General features: G+C 39.1%; 1 long non-coding RNA gene across 1 annotated transcript in view; it reads right to left on the bottom strand.

Annotated features, from left to right (window-relative positions):
- The window catches only part of LOC129048353 (uncharacterized), a 179542-nt gene that overhangs the window by 75267 nt on the left and 82071 nt on the right, over positions 1 to 22204 (bottom strand). Inside the window, exon 9 of the long non-coding RNA XR_008510625.2 lies at positions 12189 to 12326. This is a non-coding gene — a long non-coding RNA (uncharacterized LOC129048353). The remainder of the gene's footprint in view (positions 1 to 12188; positions 12327 to 22204) is intronic.

Genomic DNA, 22204 nt, shown 5'->3' with positions numbered 1-22204 from the left:
GTGGGGTATCTATCACCTCAAGCATTGCTGTATATTAAAAAATGTATTATGACTACAAATACTGGGTTTATCTCAAAAATGCAAGTCTCACTTAAAATTTGCAAATCAAATTATGTAATTCACCATATTAACAGACTAACAAAGCAAAATCACATGATCATTCTTGGGTGACCACTAGACAAATAAAGCATATTAAAAAAAATTCAACATTCGCTCATGATAAAATCTCTCAGCAAATTTAGAAGAAAACTTCCTTGCTCTCATAAAAAGCATCTATGAAAACTTCCAGCTGACATCATACCTAATGGTGAAAGACTGAACGTTTTTCCTCCTATGACTGGTAGCAAGGCAAGGATGCCCACTCTCACCACACCTATTCAACAGCTTACTGGAAGTCCTAGCCAGTGTTATAAGTTAAGAAAAAGAAAAGACATAAAGATTCAGAAAGAATATATTAACTTGTTCCTACGTACAAATTACACAATCTTCTGTCTGTGTACACAAATCCCAAGAAAACTACCTAAAAGCTCCTGGAACTAATAAATGAGCCCAGCAATGAAGCCAAGAAAGATCAATTTTTTTAAAGTGAGTATATTTCTGTTTATTAGCAACCAACAATTGGAAACTTGATTTAAGATTTCAATAAAATAATTTAACAAAAATTTTATGAAATTTCAATAGTTCCAAAAATGAAATACTTAAGCATAAATCTAACAAAACTTATGCAAAGTCTATGTTCTGAAAACTACAAAATTCTAACAAAAGAAATCAAAGAAGACCTGAGTAAATAGAGGTACATATCAAATTTATGAATTGGAATATCTAAAATAATTAAGTCAATACTTCTTAAACATATGTATGAATGTGTACAATTCCAGTTAGAATTCCAGCAGAATTTTGTGTAGATACAGACAAGCTGACTCATTATTTATATGTAAAGGAAAAGGAATTAAAATAGATACAAGCAATCTTGAGGAAGAATAAAATTTGGAGGACTAACACTATCTGATTTAAGCAATCAAGACAGTGTGATCCTCAGTAAAAGAATAGACACATACATCAAATGGGATGGAATAGGCAGTCCATAAACAAACCCACATAAATGTGGTGAATTGATTTTGACAAAGAAACAAAGACAATTCAATGAAGAAAGGATGGCCTTTTAACATTCAGTGTCAGAACAACTGAACATCTATATGCCAAAAGTGAATCTTGAATTATAATTTACACCTTACACAAAAATAAAATCAATATGGATCATAGGTCTTAATTTAAAATTGGAAAACCTTTAGAAGAAAACAGAAGAAAATGTTCATGACTTTGAGTTAGGCAAAAAGTTTGTTACATACAGCACCAAAAACACAATGTATAAAAGATAAAATTGATGTCAGACTTCATCAGAATTGAAAATTTCTGCTCTTTGAAAGACACTGCTAGGAAAAATAAAGAGACAAGCCACATACAGTAAGAAAATATTTTCAAATCATATCTTAGGCAAAAAGATTTACATTCACAATGTATAAAGAACTCTTATAACTCAACAATAAGAAAACACACAACCCAGATTTTAAAAGGAGTAGAGGATTTGACTAACAGACACTTCACCGAAGGAGACATACTGATGGTAAATAAGCAATGAAGAGATGTTCAACATCATTACCCATTAGGAAAATGCAAATTAAAACCTCATTAAAATCATCTTTGAAGAGGTTATTTTTTTTTAAACTAAAAACAAAAGCAAAATATGGACAGTACCAAGTGCTGGAGAGGATACTGAACAACTGGAACTCTCATACATTGCTCTACCAAAAATCGCACAGCCACTCTTAAATGACATTTGGCAGTGGCTTATTAAGTAAAGTATACGCTTAACCATATGAACTAGAAATCCTGTTCCTACTTGTCTTCCACAGAGAAATGAAAACTTATGTTCACATAAAAACCTGTGCATGAATGTTTACAGCAGTGATATTCACAATTGCCCAAACCTGGAAAGAACCAAAATGTCCTTCAGTGGGTGAATAGATAAACAAAATCTGGTACATCCATACAATTAATATTATGCAGCAATGAAAACAAACAATATAAATACAATGACAAGGATGAATATTCAAGGCACTCTGCTGAGTGAACAAAGCCAGTCTCAAAAGGGGACATGCTTTATAATTCTACTTATACAATATTTTGGAGAAAGCAAAACTATAAAGACAGAGAATACGAAGTGGTTGCAAGGAGTCAGCGTTGGAGGAGGGGTATGTCCACAAATGAGCAGCAGGAGGGAATTGCAGGGGTGATAGAATTGTTCTGTATCTTGACTGTGGTGGTAGTTAGATGCATCTATACATGGGTTAACATTCATAAAATCTACACCAAATTAAGTTAACTTTACAGTAGGTTAATAAGAAAAATTTAATAAGAAAAAAGTAAATAAAAATCAATCAGAGAAAACTAGAGGTGATATGGTGGCTTTTCAAATATTTTTACGCACAAACACTCACAACCTCAAATGCATACAAGATTTTCTTTCTCTCTTATACATTTTAACTGAACAACAATATTACATCTTGACATTTTACATAAGCATTCTCTTCTCTCAGAACCGTGAACTACATTGGACCAGAAAATCTTTAAAGATCTTTTTTGGAACACACACTATATTCAACTTGAGTTAGGTGAATACATTGAATTCAGACACAGAACCAAAAACTCCACTGGGCAGGAGCAGTGTGGAGCATTAGTTCATTCTTGCATTGATATAAAGAAATATCTGAGACTGGGTAATTTATAAAGAAAAATTTGTTTAATTGGTTCACAGTTCTGCGGGCTGTACAGGAAGCATGGCAGCATCTGCTTCCGGGGAGGCCTCAGGAAGTTTCCAATCATAGGGGAAGGCAAATGGGAAACGAGGCATCTCACATGGCAACAGCAGTACCAAAAGAGAGAGAGGACGGGGAGGTGGCACACACTTTTAAAGGACCAGATCTCAGAAGAACTCATTTGCAATCACAAAGGAATCACAGTACCAAGGGAATGGTGCTAAACCACTCTTGAGAAATTCACCCCCATGATCCAATCACTTCCCACCAGGCCCCACCACCAACATTAGGGACTACAATTCGACATGAGATTGGTATGGACACAGATCAAGCAATGAGAGATCTTCTTCAGTAATGGATCATGAGCCTCTTAGAGAGATGTGGTGAACAACTGGGGAAACACCAGCATCATTTCCTCACTTATTACTTCCCATCGGAGTCCCAATTTTGTCTAGGCTAGTGTTCAAAACTCTTTCAAAATTCTGCTAGAGGGCCTGTAAGCAAAAAGACTTCATAAATTTAACGTGACCTCTAAAATTTGTCATTATGTGTTTAAATAGTAATAATGCATTTTCCAGCATGTTGCAAATATTGAAATTTTCTAGTAAAACCACTAGACCCCTTTTGAAAATCAATTTGATGATTTAATACCATAGTGATTTAGGCCCCATCACTGTCTATTTTAAAAATGCATGAACAATCTCTTTTTTTTAATAGAAATGTTAGCATTGATTTATCTTCTTAAACTCATATTTTGATTCTACTTCCCTCCAGAACTTAATCCTAATATATTGGCATACAGATCTTTTTTTAATGCTCATAACATTGGCATTTTCCTGCAATGTAGACTTATAAATGTCTCTGAGTCTCCTAGATTTTGATTTCACACCATCATTATTAGTGCACAGTAAAAACAAAATAAAGTGCTTGCTGCTTATCTTTTCATCATTCATGATGATGCCTACCAATATGTAACCTTTGCAGGGGCATGAGCTATTCCCATTTTAGGGTCAAAAGCAGGACTTGTCAATCAGTGTGGGTGACCAACCTGAAGGATTAGGCTCACATTTCCCTTTGGTCTTAAGAATCTGCTTCCTGTCATCTGGTCTGGTAACCAGGCCTCCTGCCTCCTACATGCCCCAAAATAGAATGGACATACAAATATTCCAGCCTGTCTTGTAGCAGAGGCCACAGGAAGGCGGACCACACATATGTCAACGCAGACGGTCAGATCCAGTCACATGGTGCTAGTCTTGCCTATGTCCCACTGAGAGAGGCTAGCCCTTCCCTTCCCCAAACCATCTGATTTCCTGTTTCACTCTACAAAGGGAAGGACAATCCAAAGGGTAGGAGGGTCTGACCTTTGGAGGGTTTCTCTGAATTCCTCACATTGGCTGGTTTGCTCTTGAAATGCCCTCCTGTTATTTCCTGATGAGAATTAGAAAATGGTGGTATTAGACCCTGCTCTGCCAATGACCAAGAGCATGACCTGACGCAGGTGCATTCTCTTACCTGAACCTGTCTCCTCAATTGCAAATGAGTGGTAGACCAGGCAGCTCCTAACTCCCTGCTAGCTCTGAAAATATGCAGGATTTTATGTTCTCATCATTTATCTCTTCTCAACTAAAGATTCCTTAGAAACAATATCTAGCTTAATTTTCTTGTAATGCCCAAAGAACGTACTGCCATACTAAGCCCACCTTATTTCCTTCTTCCCACCCTCCCTCACCCCTAGGCTTTTCCTTTTCCTCCCTCTCACTCATTTTACTCTTTTTCTTTCCACCCCTCCTACTTTTCCTTTCCCCTTCCCTTCCTCCTCTCACCTTCCCTTCATTTCTCTCTTCCTTCCATTAATTTATGAATTCGTTAATTGGGATGGATCTAGACCATTGTGGGGCTTGCAACTTCCAAGCCTGAATTAAATAACACTTTCTCAAAGTTTAAATTTCAAGAAAGTAAAATTGAGTTACCAATTGCCTCAAATCTGCTCTTGTATTTGTAGAAGGAAAAGAAGTCAGAAAACCCCTAGTAACAGGCTTTAAATAAATGTGAACAATGATTATCATCAAAAACTGATTATCATCAAAAACTAATTATCAGTTCCAAACTCAAAGAAGATGTCACACATATCCTAAAGCAGCTGTATTGAAGCATCTCATCAGCAATGATAAAGCAATTTCTGAGTGATGAGTTGGAGACAGGATAAACAGAGGTATCTCTTACAACATGGAAATGCACAAGGGTTTTCTGGTAATGAAGAACGTGAATCAAAATATTTAAGGAAGAAATAATAAGAATTGAATACAACCTCTAAAAAAAAAAAAGAATTCTTTCCAACTTGTTTTTGTGGCCAGAGAAACCCTGATAACAGAATTTGACAAAGACGTTACAAGCAAGGAAAATTATAGGAAATTATCTCTCATAAACACAGGCATAAACATTCTAAACAAAATATAAGCAAATTGAATACAGCAATATTTAAAAGTATAATACTTCATGATATAGTGAGTTCATCACAGACATGTAAAGGTACATTAGTATTTGAAAATGAATCAACATAAATCACCACCTTAACAGAATAAAGGAGCCAAACACTATGGTCCTAACAGGGGCAGAAAAAGCCTTTGATAAAATTCACCACCTGTTCCTGATTAAGGAAAAAAGCTTTCAGCAAATAAGAATAGAAAGAAAAGTATTTAATCTATTAAAGAATAGCTATAAAAAATCTGTAGCCAATAAAATACACTTATTGGTAGAATACAGAAGAATCTCCCCCTGAGGTTAGAAACAAAGAAAGGGGTATGCATATGACCACATCTTTTGACACTGTACAGGTTTCTAGCAACACTATAAAACAAGAAAAATAGAAGTATAAAGATTAGTTAGAAGACATATTGCTACATTCATGTACGATATGACTGTGCACATCAAAAATTCCAAAAGTTATACAAGCTATTATTGTTAAATAGATTTATCAAGGCTGCGAGACTCAAGGTCAGTAGCAAAAATCAATCATGTCTATATACTGGCTTCAAATAATTGGAAAATAAAATTTTGAAGTATCATTTATAACAGTATTTAAAAACATCAAATAGGCAGGAATAAATCCAGTTGTAGAGGTGAAAGCTCTAGAGTGAACACTGAAAAATAGTGTTGTTAGAAATTTTAAAAGACATAAATGAGAAAATATTTCACATCGATTTAAATTCTCAATATGAATTGGATGATGTCAATTCTGTCTGTATTGGTCTTTAGATGTAATGCAATTCCAAAAAAAGGCCCATCAGAGAGGGTGTGTGTGTGTGCGTGCATGTGTGCATGCATGTGTGTGTGTGTGTAATTGAGGAGCTGATTCTAAAATGTTGGTGTTGAAATGCAAAGGATATGGAAAATCAGTGTTGAAGAAGAACAAAGTTGGAGAGTTAGAGGATTTTCATTATCAAATATGGCAATTCCTATAAAGCTTTAGTGATTAAGACAGTGTCAGATTGGTGCCAGGATACAACAGAATAGAAAGCCCAGTCCCAGATCCATGTAAATACATGTGTTCACCTGACAATACAAAGGCACCACTGCAGACATACATGCTGTGATTCCATTTATAAAAATTGCAACAACAGGAAAAATTAATCTTTAATGATAGAAGTCAGAATAGTGCTTATTTCTTGGAGTGGCAAGAATTGACTGGGTGGGAGGACACAAGCAAACGATATGCCTGCTGGAATCATTCTATATCTTTTCCGGATTATGTTTACATGGGTCTAAAATCTCATAAGCTGTATGCCTAAGATTTGTTACTTACTATGCATGTGTTATACTACAACTAATAAAAATGTTTAAAGACTGTAAGCGGCAGGCGCAGTGGCTCACGCCTGTAATCCCAGCACTTTGGGAGGCCGAGGCGGGCAGATCACGAGGTCAGGAGATCGAGACCATCCTGGCTAACACAGTGAAACCCCATCTCTACTAAAAATACAAAAAATTAGCCGGGCGTGGTGGCGTGCGCCTGTAGTCCCAGCTACTCAGGAGGCTGAGGCAGGAGAATGCCGTGAACCCGGGAGGCAGAGTTTGCAGTGAGCCGAGATTGTGCTACTGCACTCCAGCCTGGGCAAGAGAGTGAGACTCCATCTCAAAAAAAAAAAAAAAAAAAAAGAATGTAAGCCATTTTTGACATTTTATTGCTGACCATCCCTCCCTCTTCTCCTTCTGCTCCATGTCTAGACAAGATGATAAGAAAGCCTGGGTGCTCCCTCCTGTGGTGCTGATGAGAGCTTCAAATCACACAAGCCCCTGCACAAGCGTAGGGATCAGTATCCCAGCTCCACCCACTCTGTACCAGAAGAAACCAAACCTGAGCCAGTTCCCATTCCTGGTTCTTTCATGTCATTTTTGGACCTGCTTGGGTGCCTCCCCACTGTTCCCAGAAAGTCTCTTTATGTGAATAACAAATTTTTCATACCTTCCTGCTGTGTGTATGTTATCATTAGTCTCTATATCCAAATCAAAATTTGACTGGGAGTCCATCCGCCATCTGCAAATGGCCACAACAGAGGGAAAAGCTTTTGCCTTTGATTTCTCTATTTTGTTTTCTGCTGGATACTTGGCACTTAAGTGGTGCCTAGGACATAGTAGGTACTCAATAAATATGTATTGAATAGATGCAGGGTCAGAAAATAAAGAATTTGGATTGGCAGAAAGATAGATGGGAAGATGTAGGTGGAAATCTCAATGTGCATCTTTAAACCAAAACAAAACAAAAAAGACCCTGTATTAGTCCATTCTCACATTGCTATAAAGAAACACCTGAGACTGGGTAATTTATAAAGAAAAGAGGTTTAATCAGCCATGGTTCTGCAGGCTGTACAGGAAGCATGATGTTGGTATCTGCTCGGCTTCTGGGGAGGCCTCAGGAGACTTACAGTCATGGCTGAAGGCAAAGGGGGAGCAGCACTTCACATGGCCCAGAGCAAGAGGAACGGGAGTCGGTGGACGGGGGTGCTACACACTTTTAAACTACCAGATCTTGTGAGAACTCTATCATGAGAACACCACCAAAGGGATGGTGCTAAACCATTCATGAAGGATCTACCCCCATGATCCAATCACCTCTCACCAGGCCCCACCTCCAACACTGGGGATTACAATTGAACATGAGATTTGGGTGGGAGACAGATCCAAACCATATTAGACCCCCAAATCAAGCATGTGCCATAAGAGGTGTTCACTACAGTGAACTATATCCAAGGTGAAATAAATCTACTTAGAGCTATAAATAAACTATGTGATAAATTAAAAAAAATTACACAAGTTCTGGGGTAAAGACATCAGGAACTTCACTGTGAACAGCAGGCAAACACATCTCTGTGGAACTATTCTGCTCTCCAGCAAGTGCACCATGGCTCTTGCTTGCGGGGGAAAAAAAAAGCCCAAATCTCTGCTGCTCTGTGGCCATTCTCATTACCCGATCTGTAGGATGTTATATTCGGGGTAACCTTAGTGTTGCTTCATAAAGGGAGGCCAGAACTCAAGGGAAAGGAGCTTGAGCAGGAGTAAGACAACCAAGGCTCAGTCAGTGGGCAAGCACATCTTTGGGAATAAATCTGTCAAAACTGGGAGCTCCTCTGGGATCCCTCACTGCAGCACCAGCAGCCTAGAGTCAAAGCTTTACTGTAGAAGACTTTTCCCTAGTGGGCTCCAGAACTCAGCAACACAGCTTTTCCTAAGTTCCTCTGCATTTCTTCACCTAAGAAGGGAGCCTCCAGTGTAAATCCTTTGCCCTGAAAGATGTCAGCTTTTCCTATATAACAGAAGGCATCTCTGTTATTTCAAATGATGCCTGATCGGCAGGTGTTGAGCATTGGAGAATGTGTAGAGCTTCTGGGGTCAGGCCGGCTGTGAGCAGGGTTGGCAGCGGGGAGCAGAAGGGAGGAAGTCCAAGTCTCATCAACTGGCTTTGTGTCTGGGTCTTTGTTTTTCTACAATGAAGTCTGCCCTATGGGATGGAAATACTCAAACTCAGTGAGAAGTGTTCTCAGAATGTCCCCTCAATGATGTCCATGAAAACAGCTCACAAATAGCTTTTGACCAGTAATTTGTGTATTTATACATACTTTTTTTACCAGGCAAGAAATTAGGGGAAGAACTTTTAGAGCCACAAGTAGGAGAGATTCTGCTTTTTGTCTCGCTATTTTGGACCCCATGTCAAACTGAGAGAAGGGCTAGAAAAAACTACATCAGCACAATGAAGGATTCTACAGGCAGAAGGCCACCCAGGCTCCTAAAGTGCAAGTCATCCTTTTCCTGTTTTTAAATTTTGACTGTTTTATGATTCAGGGTGAAAATTTGCAGATGCTACCCTAGAATGTAAATAAGATGCAGAATGTGGAGAAGGGAGTTTTACAAATCACCACAAGCTACACCAAAAGTTTGCTTTCCAAAAATAAAACAAAAAGCATTTCTTAGGATTTTGTTAATTAATAGCCACTAATAAAATCTCAGTGTTGTAAGAACTACTCTTAAAATGGAATTTGTGGCATGCAAGGTTATTAGCAATCCTGGAGCACTTTGGAAGGGTTTGCAATTATCTGAGCTAATGTTTTCTTCACTAACTCTTAATTGGCTCACCAGAAAACAAGAGTTGAATATTCATAGCTAGCAATTACTAAGATCTTTGAGATTTCTCAGTCACTCTGTTAAGTGTTTAAGACACCTTACCTCAGCTAAACTTCACAACCATTCTACGAGGTAGAAACAGAGGAGTGGAGAAGTTAAATGACCCAGCTAATAAGATATGAAGCTGGGATGTGAACACAGGATCCACCCTCTTTACCACTACCTCGTTTTGCCCCTGGTGAAATAATACATGTTAGATTTCAGTCATAAACATGGAAAAGTTCAACCCATAAATTACCTGAATATGATCATTGTATTCTGTATCTCATTTCAGCATCTCACCGAACCTTCCTTGATCCCATTACACATGCCTTACACTCGTAGGTCAACATTGTGGTTGACCTGTGGACAGAAGTGAAGTTGTTCTAAAGCCTCTGGTGCTCAGTGTGAAAATATGCCCTGGCCAGTTAACAATGTACATTAAGGATGCTGGTTGAGAAGGAGGTAGTACACTTGCCAAGAATGTGCCATCCCTGATTTAATCCACTCCCACTGTTTCACAAGCAATAGAACTGAAGCCCAAAGAGGGAAAATAAATTGCTTAAAGCCACACGAGTAGGAAGTAGCCAAGTCCAGTCATTGGTCAGGTTTCCTTGATTCTAAATTCACCATTCTTTAAATAAAGTCTTCTGCTAATAAATCAACATCCTAAGCTCCCCACCAAGCCCAACTTGGCAGTGTTGTTGTGAACAACCAATGTGTTAATGCTCACAAAACATCTTTGAAATTCATAAAGCCTTATTTTCTATTAGGGGAATTTAAAGATCAGCACAAACACCAAGCCATTTCTTACCTACAAGCTTTACTTTTGGAAAAGTTCATGTTCAAGAGCATTATAAACTGTAGTCAGAACATTTCTTCCAATAAAACTATCCAAGTCTTCATCCCACAAAGATATTTGCTAATTATTCTTACTAGGGTGCCTCTTTATGATCATGTGAATACTTAAGTTTCTACTTAGCGATGGCTGTCTGGTGACCAAAAGTAGTTAATGCGTCTTCCCAAGATGCTTAAAATTACCCCCAGGGAATAGTTTTTAACACTAGGAAAATCACCCTTACTCCATCTATGGTTTAGCAATTTGAAGAAGGAAATCCATCAACTCTTCAGGGTATCCTGTTCATTTTTTGTAATTTACCATTCAGGGCAGAGGCTAGCACTTCAACGCACCAAAAATGAGCCTAATTTTGTTATGTGACCCATCTCTCACTCCATCATCTATTACAAGTTCAATTTTGCAAAAAAAGAAAAAAACCATTATCTTAATGCAAGCATCACTAAGAAGCAAACAGGAAGCACAAAGAGAAGAGAGAGATGGAGGCACCTTTGGATGGGAGTTGGGTGTGGAGCTTCACCCCACCAGCAATAAACAGAAATCCTGACACCAAAATTAGTCATTTGGAACGGCATCCATGGAATATTCAATGAACTAAAAACGTTCACAGATGTTGGAGAAATTGCTCACAAAGAACTTTGTCCACAAAATTGGCTTGAATTTGTTATAAATATTAAAAGGCTTTTGTCTGGTTTCTTTCACTAGCTGCTCAGGTCAACAGTGGCAACAAAAGCCTTATGTATTTTTAAGACAGATTTTGATACTCCAGAAAGTTTTGTGCGTGACACAAGCCTTGGATACAGTAGGCATTTGCTAATTGCTCATTTAACATAAATTGACATTGACTCGGCTAAGCACAGAACTAAGTGGTTGCCCACCCTATCTTACTTATCAGCGGTGTCTACTCTGTGAATGGTTATGAGGATTCCCTTCATTTTGCAGAAAGCAGAGTGAGGTCACGCACCCTAGATCACACAGCTGGTAACTGGTGAAATCAGGACTCTCAACCAGCCCTCTCTGGTCCCACAGCATCATAGACACCATATTGTATTTTATGAGTTTGATAAAATCAGACATTCCAGTCATCGAATATTTGGGTAAGATTGCATGTAAATCATGTTCAATGAGATATAAAGGCCCAACGTAACATGGTCAGTATACAAGGTGTTTTAAGTTTGACCTTTGAAACCATGTTTATAAAGGATTATGCTGTTCTTGAAATGTCACTTCTGATCAGTTATTTATGTGTCACATGAGGGCTTGTGCCTTTCATGTCACTCTGCCCTTTTGCGTTGTGTGCTATTCAGTTTACAAACTGGAAAATAGATCAGCGGGGAGAGGGGAGGATAAAATAGAAGATAAGATTGAATATAAAGGTTTGGTAAATAGGACCACTACAATATCCTCATTCTGCAACCACCCAACCATGCCCTGCTATATATACAGAGAAGAAGGCTCTAAATCAGCTTTCCCTGGCCAGCTCCTTCATCATTAAAATGAAGACAAGAAGAAGAAATACTAAGGGAATCTTCCTTTTGCAAGTTGGTTCCCTGGGCAACATTTGCTCATCTCCTACCCTTTGATCTATCTGCAAATCCTTAGTGCAATGTACTTCCTGCAGCAGAACTCAGCTCCATTCTATTGTGGGCACATAATCTCCCTAAAAAATAATAACAGAGATAAGAAGAAGTTTTCTTGGTGCTTCTTGAAGCTTTTGTGTCCCTCATCAGAGAACAGCATAGGCTCTGCCAAGATAGACAATCAAAAGATAGACAATAAGCCTGACCTAGGAAAGTTGTATCGTTGGAGTGAGAGAAGAGTTTCCTGTGTGTACTGTGCTCCCCTAGGTTCCAGCATTTACTCACCTTCTGCTGTGACCATATGATCTGGTGAGATGGGACTTGGAAGAAGACAGCACAGCATGGTGATTGGAGTGGCCAGCCACTGCTCAGATCCTCTAATCCCAACTGATGCAGTGCATGTTTCTCTATGTCATCAGAGATCTGTGGACCAATTCAATATAAAGATAGTTTTCCTAGTTGGAGACCTTCAAAGAAAAGCCATCTATTTTCCAATCATGCTCATATTGGATCAACCAGTGAATATGTTCACAAGGGATTGAAAACGGTGCTGTCAATTCCCCAGCTGGCAATTCACAACAAAATGTTTATATTATTCCAAATAATAGAGGCCTAGAGTGTTTGGTCCAGTACTGAAACCAGGAATCAAGAACCTCACAATAAACTCAATACCAGAGGCACCTGACCCAAAATGTTTTAAGAGGAGTCCATTAGGACTAACATTGCCACGTTCTCCAAATGCTGCTGCGTGGCATAAATCCTGAGGAGTAGATTGACAATTCTTTGCCAGGGACAGTGGAAGAGATGGGGTTTTGTCTCCAGGGGACTTTGACATGGTCTCTGTCCAGCATTAGAAACAAAACACAGGACAAAACAAAAAAGCATATATTATATGCTTATGTCTCCAACCCTCTAATTCCCACCACCAGCATAAATTCATAAATAGCATTATTTGGTCAAGCAAAAGCATATTAGAGCAGAAAATTCACACATTACTTCTGAAGTTTCTTAGACTTCTGTTACCAAACTGGGTGCTGCTGGCTAAGACAAGCTTCAACAATGTGTCTGGATATTGATATAGTTTGAAGGTGATAATGAATATTTATCCAAACAGGTGATGTTGAGTCTCACACCTGCAACATGTTTTAAAATATTACCCAAGCTTCAAAGACTCTCATAAATACTCATTCTTGAATCAAGTGTTATCAATCTTAAGGTGGCCTGCCAAATCCAAGACCAACATTAACGCGGCCTGCCTATTCATCTCTACCACCACCTTGGGGAACCACTTCTCTTGGCCTCTCTCCAACCTTTCCATAATCAGGTCTAATCAAGACACAAGGCTGTCATGCTATCTCACCAGAATGGAGGGAAATTAGCACACATAATTCAGAACTTTTTCCAACTTCTTTTTGTTTTCTTTTATTGAATAATAGCTACATGGATATGATGAAAAGGTCCAAAAGCTTCTTGCCTCAGAGATTACTCCTTGTCTTTCTGCCTTGCTCCTTGATCCACTAATACATTTTCAAGCAAGATTTCCACCTTTCAACTCTTAGCTGGAAATCAGAGGCCAAATGTTGTTGGGTGATATCAAACACTGGGGGCTGGCGAAACCCTTCACACATCCAGTCAATTTGTTTTGTGTTGGGAGGACATTTAATCATAGCCATATGATTCACATACATACGTATCATCCAAAAGTCATTCTGAAAGAACCATTTCACTCCCAGGAAGCCTTTATACATCAGTTTCTAGAAATACATAAGAATATTATAAGTCTTCTTGTACCAAGAAAATGACCATTCAAATTCCCCCCACATCAAAAGCTTTGGGAAATGCAAAATATAGGACTGCTCTAAACATATAGCATCACAAAAATTCTTCTGTTACTCCTAAGTGCATAAATAATGACCCATCTTTTTAGTTTTATGTAGAACCAAGGGCAGGTATTAGAAGAAAAAAGTGAGGGAAGTGACTAGTTTCTAACATAAGAGCTTCCCAAATCCCCTAAATATAAAACTGTATGTTGGCTCACATCTCTAAGAAGGAACCAGTTCAGATTTTAAATAGACAGAAATAATCTCATTTTATTCCCCAAGGTAAATTTATTTTCAAAACTCTATCATTTTGGCACAGTATTTTGGCCTCACATTAATGTATGAATACATTTCCGTCACAAAAAAACCTACTTAAACGCCATGTTTAAAATAAGAAATATGATTGCCTAGGTTTTCTTCTAGGGTTTTCATGGTTTTAGGTCTAACATTTAAGTCTTTAATTCATCTTGAATTAATTTTTGTATAAGGTGTAAGGAAGGGATCCAGTTTCAGCTTTCTACTTATGGCTAGCCAGTTTTCCCAGCACCATTTATTAAATAGGGAATCCTTTTCCCATTTCTTTTTTTGTCAGTTGTCAATGATCAGATGGTTGTAGATGTGTGATGTTATTTCTGAGGCCTCTGTTCTGTTCCATTGGTCTGTCTTTCTGTTTTGGTACCAGTACCATGCTCTTTTGGTTACTGTAGCCTTGTAGTATAGTTTGAAGTCAGAAGTATGATGCCTCCAGCTTTGTTCTTTTTGCTTAGGATTGTCCTGGCAATGTGGGCTTTTTTTGGTTCCATATGAACTTTAAAGTAATTTTTTCCAATTCTGTGAAGAAAGTCATTGGTAGCTTGATGGGGAAGGCATTGAATCTATAAACTACCTCAGGCAGTATGGCCATTTTCATGATATTGATTCTTTCTACACATGAGCATGGAATGTTCTTCCATTTGTTTGTGTCCTCTTTTATTTCATTGAGCAGTGGTTTGTAGTTCTCCTTGAAGAGGTCCTTCACATCCCTTGTAAGCTGGATTCCTAGGTATTTTATTCTCTTTGTAACAATTGTGAATGGAAGTCCACTCATGATTTGGCTCTCTGTCTGTTATTGGTGTATAGGAATGCTTGTGATTTTTGTACATTGATTTTGTATCCTGAGACTTTGCTGAAGTTGCTTATCAGCTTAAGGAGATTTTGGGCTGAGACGATGGGGTTTTCTAAATATACAATCACGTCATCTGCAAACAGGGACAATTTGACTTCCTCTTTTCCTAATTGAATACCCGTTATTTCTTTCTCTTGCCTGATTGCCCTGGCCATACCATTCAGGACATAGGCATGGGCAAGGAATTCATGACTAAAACACCAAAAGCAATGGCAACAAAAGCCAAAATTGACAAATGAGATCTAACTAAACTAAAGAGCTTCTGCACAGCAAAAGAAACTACCATCAGAGTGAACAGGCAACCTACAGAATGGAAGAACATTTTTGCAATCTATCCATCTGACAAAGGGCTAATATCCAGAATCTACAAAGAACTTAAACAAATTTACAAGAAAAAAACAACCCCATCAAAAAGTGGGCAAAGGATATGAACAGACACTTCTCAAAAGAAGACATGTACGCAGTCAACAGACACATGAAAAAATGCTCATCATCACTGGTCATCAGAGAAATGCAAATCAAAACCACAATGAGATACCATCTCACACCAGTTAGAATGGCGATTATTAAAAAGTCAGGAAACAACAGATGCTCGAGAGGATGTGGAGAAATAGGAATGCTTTTATACTGTTGGTGGGAGTGTAAATTTGTTCAACTGTTGTGGAAGACAGTGTGGCGATTCCTCAAGGATCTAGAACTAGAAATACCATTTGACCCAGCAATCCCATTTCTGGGTATATACCCAAAGGATTATAAATCATGCTGCTATAAAGGCACATGCACACGTATGTTTATTGGAGCACTATTCACAATAGCAAAGACTTCGAACCAACCCAAATGTCCATCAGTGATAGACTGGATTAAGAAAATGTGGCACATACACACCATGGAATACGATGCAGCCATAAAAAGGCTGAATTCATGTCCTTTTCAGGGACATGGATGAAGATGGAAACCATCATTCGCAGCAAACTATCCCAAGGACAGAAAACCATACACTGCATGTTTTCACTCACAGGTTGGAATTGAACAATGAGAACACTTGGACACAGGGCAGGGAACATCACACACCAGGGCCTGTTGGGGGCTGGGGGGCTGGGGGAGGGATAGCATTAGGAGAGATACCCAATGTAAATGATGAGTTGATGGGTGCAGCAAACCAACATGACACATGTATACCTATGTAACAAACCTGCACGTTGTGCACATGTATCCTAGAACTTAAAGTATAATAAAAAAATTTAAAAAATAAAAATAAATAAATATTAAAACTTAGAACAAGAAAGATCCACAGATATTATTCAGATTTTTGTCATTAATGTTCAGCAATACATTCAAAATCCTCATAAAAATGGTAATAATTGCTATTCATTAACAAATTCCAACCAATCAGACACTGTAGGACCACTCCACATCCATTATTTTCTCTAATCTACACATCAACCTAATGAAGTGTATTCATTTATTAATCTCGTTTTACAAAGAAGAAAACTCTACAATCACACTGCTTGTAAGCGTTTGATGTTGGGATTCAAATCAGGTCTGACATCATGGCCTGGCTCTGGAGAACAGCAACATAAACATATTTTAGAAACTTCAGAAAACAGGAAATACAAAACAACCCATTAGTCTACCCTATCACCACACTTTTGAGCATTTGATTCTTTTCTCCTATGAGGCTCTCTCCTCATCTCTATGATAATAATGAATATTTTCTATTTATGATCAACATTGTATCAACCATTTTTTATGTTACTATAGAAACTTCATGATAGTTATTTTCTCTTTTGGCTGCATAACATTTCATTGGGCATATCCACTAGAATTTATTTACTATTGTCCATTTGATTTAGCAGTTACCATGTTTTGCTAATATTAAAACTATCATTAAACATCTTTGTGTACATAGATTCTTTCTTAAAATATACTTAGAATTGATTCCCAGAAATGGAATCCCTGGGTCAAGGAGCACGGATCTTTTTATGGCTCTTACTAACCCACTACACTCCTTTCCAAAATATTTACTTGAAACTGCATTCTCATAATATCCTCATTAGCATTATGCATTATTTTATAATGTTTGTTGTTTTAAAAAGTAAAAACAAAAATGGTGACCCATAGTATGTATAATTGCATTACTATGATTACTAGTGAGATCAAGTTTTCCATATTTATAATTATTAGATGTATTTTAATATCCTTATTTATCAGATGAGAAAATAGAAGCTCAACATAAGTGGAACAACTAGAACTAGAAAAGGTTCTATAATCAGTATATCCAATAGGTATTTGTTAGGTGAATAAATAAATGAAAGAATGAATGAAGAAATGAACAAACATCTCATTCCAAGTTTCCCTTCACTAACAACATGTCTTCCCTATACTCCTCTGGTTCTCCTAAACTCCAAATTATTTTCTTCCTAAGGCTGCCACAGTAAAGTAAATAATATTGTGAGTGACCATTTCACTTCAGAGGAGCAGAGGGTATCAGACATCCTAAAAAGAGTATTGGAATGCTCTAAACAGACCAGGCTGGCTCTGGTTTTAACTCTGCCCATATTTAGCTGTATGGCATTAGTCAAGGCATGTGCCACGGTTTCCTCAACTTCAGGAAATGAGTTTCTCATATCTTTCCCACTTCAGACTGATTGTGGTTGTAAAATAGAAAGTTGCAGTGGGCATCAAAACAAATCATAATTTTCCCCTATCCCCGAATGACACAAAGTCATGCCACAGAGCAGTGAGACATAAAAACACATTTTGAAGCCTTAGGACCTGTCCCACCAAGTCATCGTGGTGGATTGAAATGTTTTCTGTCAATTACCAGCAGAAAAAGCAAGGATGTAAGCCATGTCAGGGCCCAGTTACGCTGCCCTCCCCCCATGGCTTTACATAGTCGGTGGACAGATTAATTCCCCTTTGTCTAAAATGAAGGAATTTGACTTCATAGTTAAGAACACAGACTTGGGTTAGACAACCTGGGTTTGAATCCTACCTCCACACCTTCCCAGCTATAAGGCCCTGAGCAGGTTATCCTACATGAGCCTTGGTTCAGGTGCTGCAAGTCCCAAATATCTGTGACATACAGATAAAAATTTTGCATGTTTCATAGAGCATTTTTAAGGATTTATGAAAATGATGTATATAAAGTTCTTTCCACATGCCGTGCACTTTGCAACAGGTTCAATAGAGGCTAACAGTAATTGGTATCTTTAGCATTAATTTAATTAATACACAAAAAGACATTCCTCAGAACCACAGAAAGCAGAGCCGAGTTGACTCGGGTGTTCCGCTTACCCAGCAAATTTTTAGGCCAGTTAGGAAGGGCCTGTTTTCTCCTTCCAGGGAACCGTCTTCAAAAAGCCCAGACCCTCTTTGTAGAGGTTGAAACACTGCTCTGGAGTGCTGTATTAGTCTGTTCTCATGCTGCTAATAAAGACATACCCAAGACTGGGTAATTTATAAAGAAAGTATGTTTAATGGGCTCATAGTGCCACATGGCTAGGGAGGCCTCATGATCATGGAAGGCAAAGGAGAAGCAAAGGCATGTCTTACATGGTGGCAGGCAAGAGAGCTTGTGCAGGGGAACTCCCATTCATAAAAGCACCAGATCTGTGAGACTTATTCACTACCATGAGAACAGTATGGGGGAAACCACCCCCATCATTCAATTATCTCCATCTGGCCCCACCCTTGACACATGGGGATTAATACAATTCAAGGTGAGATTTGGGTGGGGACACAGCAAAACCATATCAGGTACATTTTCTGGCATCAAAGTGGTTGCTCTTTCTCCATACAACAAATACTCCATGGTGCTAATGGAAATGTAATCTATGTGGCCCATGGGACTTAAACTGAGCCCTGAGTCCTGATTCCAGTCTTGGCTCATTATCCCAGGCTCCAATGAGCTCTTTGAATTGTTATTACTCTGATCCATCTACTTAGATTCCATACAGTAGTTGATGGTGTTTTCAGAGGAAACTGCTAGAGGCTGATTCTAGAAACCCTTGGCATAATTAAGCACCAGAGATTCACTGAGAATCATAGGGGCTTCAGGTCACAAATTGCCACAGTGACTGCTTACATGCTATTTCACAGAATATTCATTTCTATCCCACAGAAGCAGAAGCATCCCTTTGTTAGCAAACATGCAAGCCTTCATCACTCGGCCAAATTATTTCTTTGGATAATTGGGAGACAGAGAATTGAAGGGAAGAAGCTGCATGCTTATTAATGATCAGCTACCTAGAACAGAAGGTCTTCTATTTAGTGATGGGGGCAGAGGAGGATAATAGCAGGAAAAGTCCTGTTTAGTCTCATTGGATAATGGATAGCTGCAAAGTGACTTGGCTGCAAGGGTTTTTGTTATTGTTTGTTTCAGTTTGGTTTAATTTGGTTTAGATTGATAGAGCTTGGTTTAGACTTTTTGCTTGTTTCATTTTTGCCTATATGTAGACACAGTGTCTACTTCAATTAGTCTCCTTCCCACCTTCTTTTCTCTTAACACAGTGAGCACCAATGTTTTGGGCCTCATGTCAGGCACATTTGATTATGTTAACCTCAACCTCCCCTTTTCCAACTATGTTCAATGTAATCATAATGTCTCTTTCACAAGGTTGCGATGAGATTAAAGTAACTTGCCAAATGATATGAAATAGAAGAGACAGAGCCAGGACCCACATCTACACCTTTCCTCTTTCAACTGCAGAAAGGTGGATGCTCATATAAGGACAGGAAAGAAACAAGGACATCTTTCCAAATGCACATATCCAAGTCATAGGACTTAACACATCTGAAGGGAATTGAGCAGCCGGTTCTGCAAAGTCCACAACCACAGAATGGATGTGAGCTGAGAATGAGAAAATGCATTAAAATTCTAAAAGATGAGAGATGAGTCATCCATTTTTGTGTCCTTTATAGTGGCCAGCACAGAGCCTAGGCACATGGATTATGTGTCAGATAAGTTGGATTGGGAATAGTTTCCTGAAATTCTATCTTGGCAATGATTCTGGAGCTTCTAAATGGCTCAATGGAGAAGAGTTTTATAATCAAACATCTCAGCCTGGCATTCAGGGTAACCGAGGCCCAGGAACCCTCAACAGCTACTTGTTTACTACCCATGGGCAAATTCATAGTGATAGTGTCAGGAGGCAGACAGGGGGCAGGTCCCTGGGGAAATCCAACCTTCAAACCAAAGAGGTTAAAGCCTGAAAACCAAGCTACAAGTCTCTAATAAATCCATGAACCAGATTGAGAACCTCTCTTCCTGTTTGGCATGCTTTCCTCTGATTGATACACACCCTTCACCTATTTTACATATACCTACCTACCCTTCCCTAACTGTTCTTTTACACTATTGTGCCCATCATTAAATGGTGCCTTTTTGTGGCCTTTTTTGCATACTCACAAACCAATCAGCACACACTCCCTAGTCCTGAACCCATAAAAGTCCTGGACACAGCCACACTTGAAAGAGCTACCCAACCTCAGGTAGGGGGCTACCCTCTTCGGGTCCCCTCTCTGCTGAAAACTATTCCATTGCTCAATAAAACCCTGAACTCTGCTTACCCTCTGGTTGTCAGCATAACCTCATTCTTCTTGGATACAGGACAAGAACTTGAGACTTGCCCAATGTGGGTATGGAAAAGGCTGTAACACTGAAGCTTTCCATCTTCCACCAGTGCCAGGTAGCTGCCCTATGTGATGGGAAGAAGTGGTGGGGCTAAGCAAGCCCAGGAGCCATGGGCCAGAGTGGGGCAATGGGACTTAAAGAGCTGTTAACATGCCCCTGTCCACTGAGCTACAGGTAATAATACCCCCTTTGGGGTTCCAAGTTTTTCTGGCACCACTGCATTCCCCTCATCCACATGCCAGTGCCCAAAGCAAAAGCAGGTTGCAGCATGCCTGGCCCTGCTGCAGGCTGAACGTGGATCCTGTGGCCAGCATGGGATCCAGGCTGGAGTGCAAGCCAAGGGCAGCCCGCCAGGCTGAGTAGGCAAGGTACCTCCTGTGGCAAGCCCAGGGCCGAGTAAGGCTCAGGACAGGTGCACAGCCAACCATGGAAGTCTCCAGCTGGTGCAGGCGCCAAAAAATCTTGCATCAATTGGTCCTCCATAAAAGAAAGTCCCAGACTGAAATCATAGCCTCAGAGATGTCCCCTGACTCTGCCTTCTGTTTGCCTTTCAAGTGAATCCCCAATCTTATCCTCCATCTCTCCACTTTATCCATTTAATCTTGTCCTTCTCTTCTTTGCCTCAGAACCAGATTTCTTCCTTCCCCCTAAGATCAGAGGCCTCTTTGTGATGTCCTCTGGATGGAATCCACATTAGAGAAGCTCATTTTATTGCATACTTTGTCCTGATCACCTCTTTGGCTCTCTACTTTTCTGTTAACACCAGATTGGGTTGCCCTCTTGCTATAAACTACCATAATGAATCACCTCTAATTTAGTTCTAGTCAAACCTTAACCCCATTCCTGATCTGCTGTCCTTCACTTACTAAAAAGGGGAGTAGAAAATCTTCAACTCTTCTCTCCAGACTTACCTCCTGCTTCTCATTAGCACATGGCCTGTACTCCAGCCACACACTTTCTTCCAATAAATCACAGTTCTTCCCAATTGCAAGCCATTGCTCAATCTATTCTATCTCACTGGCTAAAACCACCCCCTTTCCTCCCCTTCATCTATCAAAATTTTATTTATCCTCACAGTGAAGCTTAATCCCAACCTCCATCACAAATTACTTCCCAATAACTCCATGTTCAGCCTACTGATACTGACTTCCTAAAAAACGCATCTAAAACATGTTGCTTTCTGTTAAGTAGCCAATGGTTTCTAGAACTAGAACTGAAAACAGTGGGTAGATTCCAGTTTGTAACAAGCATTGCCTCTTTCTTGAGCAGCTCACTGTCTATAAGGAGGCGGGAAACACACACACACACACACAAAAGACATTTGTGTGCACAAAACAACAAAAGGTTTAAATAGCCACTGATACAGAATTGTGCCAAGTTTTTGTGTGTTTCCTGGGAAGAGAAGAAATACCTTGTTGCAATAAGAGGACAGAATCAAGAGAAATGCCAGGGAAAGTGTTGCTCCTAGAATGCTTCAATCAGAAACTAACAAGCAAAAGTTATCAGAAACACGAAGGATTAAAAACGAAAAGAAATATAAAGTTTAGGTACTAAGCACTGTCTCTCTACACCATTTTCTTCCCATTCTGTTCCATGGGGGTGGGGGGCTCTTAGCTCACTTGTTTGGAAACAGCTATATAGTGCCTTGGTATGGCCCACTTCTCACTCCTTGATACTCTGC

This window comes from Pongo abelii, chromosome 8, assembly GCF_028885655.2.
Source record: "Pongo abelii isolate AG06213 chromosome 8, NHGRI_mPonAbe1-v2.0_pri, whole genome shotgun sequence".
In the NCBI taxonomy this organism is placed as follows: domain Eukaryota; kingdom Metazoa; phylum Chordata; class Mammalia; order Primates; family Hominidae; genus Pongo; species Pongo abelii.
The sequence above is the reverse complement of the archived record's forward strand: the minus strand, read 5'-3'. Positions and strand labels throughout refer to the sequence as shown.